At 41.4% G+C, this 7,134-nt stretch overlaps 1 non-coding gene across 1 annotated transcript; it reads right to left on the bottom strand.

The window, feature by feature from the left end:
- On the bottom strand, positions 1-107 carry LOC125576057. Its single transcript, XR_007314590.1, has one exon. It is a non-coding gene; the product is annotated as a small nucleolar RNA R71 (small nucleolar RNA).
- Positions 108-7,134: the final 7,027 nt, after the last annotated feature.

The raw sequence follows: 7,134 nt of genomic DNA, 5'->3' as shown, positions 1-7,134 counted from the left end.
GCATTGAGGAACAAGATCACCTCCTTCAAACAGCTCACTGATGAGCCTTTCTGCGACGCATGGGAGCGCTTCAATGACTATCGCAGAGAATGTCCTCACCATGGATTTGATGATGATTATCTCCTGGACATTTTCTATGATGGAGTGGACTGGAAATACCAAGGTGCTCTAAACTCTGCGAGCAATGGAGATTTCATGACTCAAACCACTGCTGGAGCGTTTAAGCTGATTGAGAACATGGCTGCTAGCTCAGCTAATAAGAAAGAGGAGAGTGATTGCTCCATGAAAGGGAACAGTTCTGACGCCCAGAAAATAGATGAGCTGACTGCCAAGGTTGATCAGCTACTGAAAAACAACCAAGGGCACGTCTTCAGCATGGAGCAAGCTACGGCTGGGCATATTCAGAACCAGAACAAGCGACAACCGCAGAGCAATCAGCAAGCTGTTCCAGCTAACGGGAACAGTCAACCAGATGAGCTGAAGGGTCTGGGTATGATGATGCAACAATTGTTGCAGGGTCAGCAGGTTCAGGCCAAGGCGTTGAATCAGGTAACCACAGAAATGGACACCAGGATGGGCAACATGTTCACTGAGCTGAATAACAAGTATGACAATCTTGCGATCCACATAAGAAAGATCGATGTTCAGCTTGCTCAAACAGCTGAGAGTGTCAAGAGGCAACAAGAGACGCTTCCTGGAAGAACTGATAAAAATCCTAGGACTGAGCACTGTAATGCAATAGAGCAGCCGTTTACTGAGACTGCTCCAGGCGCAGAAGAGAGAGCAGAGCAGTCTGCTAGCTCTGGAGTGACTGCTCCTAGCGAACCTGCTGAGACTCCACCATCTCGAGTCTATGTTCCCAAGGTTCCCTATCCAATTCCACCTAGACATCTGATGGATCCCATTAGTGAAGAGCAGCTGATAGGTTTTAACAAGATGGTGAGAAGGCTTCCTAAAGAACTTGCATTTGAAGATGCTCTGCAGATTCGTCCATTGCTCCAGTTCTTTAAAAACTGTAGAGAGACTCAAGAGGAGATCAAGGTCCTCTATACCAAAGCACTGTCTACACCAGCACTGAAGGTATTGCCTAAGGTTGATGATCCTGGAAAATTTGTTTTCCCATGCTCCATCGCAGGAACAACCTTCAAGGATGCTCTGTGTGACTCTGGTTCTTGTGTGAATCTCGTCTCAAAGGCTATTGTAGACGATTTGGGTATTGCTGATATTGAGCGTTCTCAGCTGACCCTGACCTTTGCAAACTCTTCCAGAGCAGTCCCATATGGAACCATCCGCAGCCTTCATGTTCAAGTAGGGGAATGCATTGTTCCTGATGAGTTTCAAGTTGTTGAGATGAACAAGGATCATGAGATGCCTTTAATATTTGGAAGGACATTCATGGCTACTGTTGGAGCAACCATCGATATGTCCAACAAGAGAGTCTGCTTCTCCAACATCAACAAAAAAGTTTTCTACAAGGCTGTACCCACCAGATCTTCCTCATCACACGCCTCTCGCATCTCAGTGTTTGATGTAGAAAAGCTGAAGGTTGTTCCAGAGAAGGAGCATGGTGATAAGGGTGAGAGCAGGCTGTTCTCTGATGAAGATCCTAGCACTGATCCTACTAAATTCAGAGGGAATTCAAGGGTGAAACAGAAAGTCCAGAAGAAAAGGATCAAGGGAGATCCTACAATGACTTTGATACCTCTCAAGTGTGATGAGAACTCCATTGAGTATGAGGTAAAGTGCAAGGGTACCTCTAAACCTTTCTCTAAAGTCAGAGCTATTCTCACACATGAGCTGAAGGAGAAAGGGAAAGCTGCTGTGAAAGGGTTGTTGAGCAGAGTTCTGGAGCTGAACATGTCTGATTGTGGAGCTTGTTTTGGAACAAGCCCTCCTGCTCAACCCGACTGATCCCAGTCACCAAGTCAAGCTAGAGACTTAAACCAAGCGCTTGGTGGGAGGCAACCCACTGGTAAGTGTCATTAACATTAGGATTTTATTTTTACTTATTTTTGTTTTTAGTTTGTTGAGTCTCAGGTCACAAATCAGAAAATCCGAGACCCTTGACTGGAGCAAGCAGCTGGCTGCTCTCATTCCAGAGCATCCTTTACCGGAGCAACCGCGTCTTGCTCTGTCAGGCTGCTCCGCGCCAGGTAAGTATCTCGGAAAAAAAATGTTTATTCTTGATTTCACCTTCTCTCTGATTTATTTTCACACCAGGGACGTTGTGAAGTAAGTCTGGGGGAGGGTTTTCGTCCTTTACTAACTCGTTTCTTTCTTTTATTTTTTTTCTTTTGGGTCAATTTGAGTCAGTTTTTATTGAGTCAGTCAAAAAATTTGTGGAAATTAGGACCTTATTCCGTGTTGATCACTAACCACCTCGTGCTTTAGTTATCTTATTCAGTGACCTTAGCAGTGGCGAAAGACACACATGTGGACCTGGAACACCCTGACATATCTCACTTGATTCTCCAGAAGTTCTCAGCCGATCAGGTTACACTGGGTAGACTTAACTCCACCTTACTTGAACCTAATCTTGACTGAAATTCTTCTTGTTATGGGCATTAGATCAGGGAAACGAGAACACACTCAGGACTTCTTATCCTTTTTATCCATCTTGCTGATCCTGAGTGGCTAGCTCATCTTTAGCTAGTTCCCACCCTGCACCTTAGCCTTTATTCCACCTTCATGCATTTGTTTTTCAGTGTCATATGTGCAGATATGTGCAAAAAGGTCGGAGAGGAAAGGATCAACGCAGCCTCCTACTCGTTACTGCTGCAGAAATAATGTCAGAAAGGAGAACAAGCAGATTAAGGGAGCAACCGCTCCATAACCAATGAACTGCGCAAGAGCAGGGGTGGAGAACCAGAATGGTCGCGAAATCAGAACCACCAGTGGCACTCAGAACGATCATGTATTACCTCCTTCTTCGTCACATCACCATATCAGTCTTCAAAAAAAAAAAAAAAAAAAAAAGATTAATGTGATGGAGAAGGGGAAGAAAGAAAAGAAACATGGAGCCACTAGAAAGGTCGAGCAAGAAGTTGGTACCAAATATTGAAGAGTGTGTAGAGGAAAGTGGAAAGCAGAACAATCAGTTGCCTGTTCCGTCATCAGAACAGTCGCACCAGATAGAGCAAAAACGAGTAGAGGCTGTGGACATCAATGGATCTATCCTCTCTTGCCATTTTGTGTGATATCCTGCATCCTCTTCAATGAAATGGTAGCCCCTAAACACTCTTAACTCCACCATTAAATAGCCTGTTCCACACCTAGACCGTCTACCCTGAATGATGCCTGTGATGAGAAGCTCACGCTACTCTTAAATGAATGTAGGGAGTTCTGTCTCGATAGTGTTGCTTTTTCAGGTTTGAGATGAAGAGTATGGAGCCGATTTTTGAACAGCAGTCAGTGGGGTTCCGGTAAGGGTGTGTTGTCCTAGTTTTACTGCTTGTATGGTTCAGAGATTCGTGGTTAAAGTATGGTTGCTGAGAATATGAGAGTTCCCACACTTTCAAACCTTTCTCCCTGTTCTTGATACTTGACATTGTTTGAGGACAAACAAGGATCTAAGTCTGGGGGAATTGATATATGGTGTTTTATACATCTTGTATATATGCTTTTAAATTGGTTTTCAAGTCTTTATCGAGTCTTCCTAGTCCTTTTGGAGTCATTACAGGTCTGGAGTTGCATTGGATGGGAGATGGATCAGCTGGAACAAAAGAGGCAGAAAACAATGCAATTTGGTGGTTTTCACGCATAACAGTCTTGATGACTGTTCCGGATAGCGGAGCAACCCAAGTGACTGTTCCGAGTGAGTGTTCCAGCGGCAGAGATTTTTTAGGAAACTACAATCATTACGGGATTTGCCCTAATTACCCTATTTTCTCTCCCAGCCGCCTGTGGCTTTGATATATCATATTTTCGGTTTCTTTTTATCATTCTACGCTATTCTAGACAGAAGAAAACCATTGGAGACTTTTGTGCTTTTGGATTGTAAAGGGAGAAGGCTCCATCTCTCTCACCATAGAGATGATTATCCTGAACCCTCTTTCTATCTCTTTTATTTACATGAAGTCTTATTCAAAATTGATCTCTGTGTTTTCTCTGTTCATGGCTGAGTAGTCAACTTGCTTAGTCTAGGGTGTTCGGGTGTTAGATCCGTGAGTTAAACATAGATAAGTGAAACCATTGATTGTCTTCATTCATAACTATTCTTAATGCTTGCATTAATCTGGCCGCTTAATGTTAGATCCTAGGTTTAACCTGTTCATTAACCGTGTAATAGGTTGCTAGATCTGTTATGAATGAGCCTAGCATCCCTAATCAGCGAAAGTAGATATTAGGGTGTTTGGTGAACCTATCGGACTTGATCTCTATTGCTTGCTGTCGCATCTTGATCCAAACGAGAGTTTAGGTATCAAGATCGATCAGCATAGGGGGCAGTTCCACGACAGTGGGCTGTTCTACTTGAGTGATCCGAGTTCTAGACTTGCTCTTAATTAAACTTGAATAATTGTTTGGCTCACACTTGCTTAACACCCGACCAAACCACCCTAGGCTAGCATTTTAATCATCTGAAATCTTTAATTAATCTTTTTACTTGCTTGTTACGAAATCAACTTTAAAACCCCCATATTGTTTTAGCTTGATATTGATCCCATAAAGATAAAGTGTAATAGTTGGTCTCTGTGGATTCGATCCTAAAGTGCTACATCGACATACCATTCGATTGTGGTAGTGTGCACATTAGGTTATTTGGTGTGCGTATACACGTAATATCATAACGCCTTTAGTATAACCTTAGAACCCGGATCCGCTGCAATAGCAAAGGCACCATACCGAATTGTCACTAGAGTTGGAGAACTAGCCTATAGACTAGAACTTCCACCCGATATGCCTATACATCCGGTATTTCATGTATCGATGCTATGTAAGCATATACCAGATCCGAATATGGTCGAGCCGCAGCGACCAGAGAACTTGCAACCTAACCTCACCTATCCTGAAGGTCCTTTGCGAATAGGCGAACATCGTTTCAATAAATAGAAGAATAGGGAAATTTCGCAAGTTTAAGTATTTTGGGAAAAGTGACAGAGAGTTGTTATAACATGGAAGGATGAAGATAAGTTCCGAGTTGATTACCTAGAACTCTTCTCAGATACCCCAGTCGTCCAGTAAAGAGTGTACACTTGTATTTTGAGAATTCGGGACGAATTCTTTTAAGGGGGGAAGAGTGTAATAACCCTCACGAGCCAATAAATTTTTGGTAGAGAAAAATCCCGCTCAACCATTTTTTAGTTGGTTCGACCATGATTAATAAAAATAAAAATCGACCCGGTAGATTAATTTCTCGACGGGACTGTCTTGTGGTTGAAAGACCTTCACTTGATAGTTTGGTCGAGTCTTAAATATTTTGGTCAAATTTTTATTAAACTGGAAGAGATTTTCCGAGAACAAGACGAGAGCCAAAGACAAGGAATATTTAGTTAAAAATTATTGGAAATTATCAACCAACTGCTACAAGTAATTTTGGACCAGACTCATGTCTTCCACCAGCCTGCTTGCTCAGTCTTTAATCACATGACTTGCACCTGCCTACTTGCTTAGCTTCTTCAGTAAATGGCACATGACAATCACAAGCTGCCTGTGTGCTTGCTTCCTCCTTTAATTATTTATGATTGGCTGGAAACTACTTCATGGGAGGGAAAGGACAGTATGGTGTAGATGATGAAACATGTTGCCAGCTGTCTGCTCTCAGCCAAGCTTTGTTATGAGCTAAACCCTCAGGTGAAGCAACCACAGCTTGTATTTAACCCTCCTCCAGCTGCTTCCCACGTTCTGAAACCTACAGAAAAACCTAGAGAATTTCAGAGAGAAAGAGAGAAAGAAGAACAGAAAAATCAGTGAGAAAATTAGGAAAATAAATCAAGAAACAATTCTTGGTGATCTAATCTTCAACCCTAGACCAGTCTGTTGCTTTGAGAAAGATCAGAAGGTGAGATTTTAAAATAAAAACCTAGACCTAGTTCAGTTCAGATCATGATCAGGCCTTGATCTTTCTCTTTGATCAGTTCAGCTGCAAGCTTACCATGGAGAAGAGGATCAGCTGAGGCCATCTAGTCCTTTAGTTCATCTTGGTAAGCTTTGGTCTCCTAGCCTCAGTCAGTATCTGATCAGAACAGTTCATGGCTACCTTAGATCTTGGTCGGATCAGTTGTATAAGTTATGATACAGTTCAGTTCTTGTTTAGTTTCGGTTTGAATCCATCTCCTAAAACAGTTTGCTAAGCTGTTATGGATTGATTGGAGAAACGAAACTAAACTCAGTCTGATCTTGTCTTGAACTGTTGTTAACTGAATAGAACTGAACTGATCTGATCTGGTATGAAAGGAACCGAGCTTGAACTGATTTGATTTAAGTTGTTTAGCTTGAACCGAACTGTCGGATTGATGTTCTGAACCCAACCTTACCATGTTTTGATCAGCTAAGGTGTGGAGCTTTGCTAGTCCCATCCTATCCATTCAGTCTCTTGGTAAGCCACAATCAAGTGAGTCAGATGAGTTGTTGAGTTAACCATAGTAACCGATCAGAACCTTGTCCATTCTCAGGTCCATTCAGCTTTGTTCAAGAGGAACTTAAGTCTTGTCCAAGCCAGTTTCAAGACTGTTCTTTAGGTGAGTCTAGACAGATGTTGAGATAGATCATGAATGAGTCCTTGATTAAGTTAGTAAAGTGTCTGAATATTTAAGAATTGTGTTGTGTTTACTCATGGTAAACACTTACACTTAATGAATAATTTTAAAGTGAGGTTAATCCTAATCTTAGTACTTGTTCTCAAGTACTAATCTTAACTATGAAATAATCATGGTTTTGATTATGGATTAATCATGGTTTAATTAAGAATTAATCTTGGTTTAATTGAAAATTAATCTGAGATTAATTGAGTACTAATCTTGGATTAATTAAGTACTAATCTTGGATTAATTAAGGATTAATATGAGATTAATTAAGGATTAATCTAGGATTAGTTAAGAGTTAATTATAATTAATTAAGGATTAATTTTGGAATAATTATGGAAGTAAATCATGTGAAGTCTTGTTATATTCACTATCCCTAAAGCCCCCGCATTA

Source organism: Brassica napus, chromosome A6 (assembly GCF_020379485.1).
Source record: "Brassica napus cultivar Da-Ae chromosome A6, Da-Ae, whole genome shotgun sequence".
In the NCBI taxonomy this organism is placed as follows: Eukaryota; Viridiplantae; Streptophyta; class Magnoliopsida; order Brassicales; family Brassicaceae; genus Brassica; species Brassica napus.
This window is presented reverse-complemented; position numbering and strand designations above follow the sequence as displayed.